Below are 962 nucleotides of genomic sequence, written 5' to 3'. Positions count from 1 at the left end.
ACACACACACACACACACACGAACTCCGACAGAGGAATATCTTAGAATATATCTCTACCAGCAAGTACACAACTTCAAGTTCTCTGTGCTGCATAAACAAACCTCGACAGATTCTAGCTTTACGCTTAGTGACTCGACCCATCCATGCACATTCCATGGAAACTGTACCTTAAATTTTGAATTTTCCTCTTTTCCTGGCTAGTGATATCAGGTATGTTATTCTGTGGTGGTGCTGGCCAGCGATAGTGATCCTCAGTTTCCCTAGAGATGCACAAACATGAGTCAACAGCCACGAAACGTAGGGTCCTTTGCTTTGCAGCGCTTTTTGGACATCGCTTTTCGGGTTTCCACATCCCATCGTGTCTACAAAACACTCGACTGCGTCTCCTGATTCCGATGAGAAGAAGAAGTAGGTAATTACTGCCGATACTGCCCAAATGTAAGCGCTCCGGGGCTATTTAAGGGAGGCTAGGCTAAGCTATGATGTTTGGTAGTTTAGGTGTAGTAAATGCATTTTGACTTGCCATATTTTCATCTAAGGATTGGTATGTCAGGACAAAACTTACCCTATCGTATCTCTTATTCTAGGAAAAGGATTTCCCACTGGGTGAGATGTGAACCTGTCTTTCAGTTTGTTTGTGTATGTATGTATGTATGTATGTATGTAAGTATGTACATACACACATTTGCATATCTATTATCTGTCTGTCAATCATTCAAACCATGAGTTTATATTGATACAATCAGTTCTAATCTAGTACCTCAGGGCTTGTTCTAATTTTCTCTCTTTCCATACGTATATAACTTCCCTTCCTTGACGGCTTCTGGGCCCCGGGAGGAGGCTCGTCTTAAAGGGACAGCGCCGTGCCCGAGCCGGAGGGGGCGGTGCGTCCTGCCCTTGTGCGCGACCCCTGCCCCAGGGGACGCCGCGGCGCCCGCCACCGCGGGCCCCTCCTCCGGTG

This window comes from Pteropus alecto, unplaced genomic scaffold (genome assembly GCF_000325575.1).
Source record: "Pteropus alecto unplaced genomic scaffold, ASM32557v1 scaffold87, whole genome shotgun sequence".
In the NCBI taxonomy this organism is placed as follows: Eukaryota; Metazoa; Chordata; class Mammalia; order Chiroptera; family Pteropodidae; genus Pteropus; species Pteropus alecto.
Note: the sequence above shows the minus strand (reverse complement) of the source record.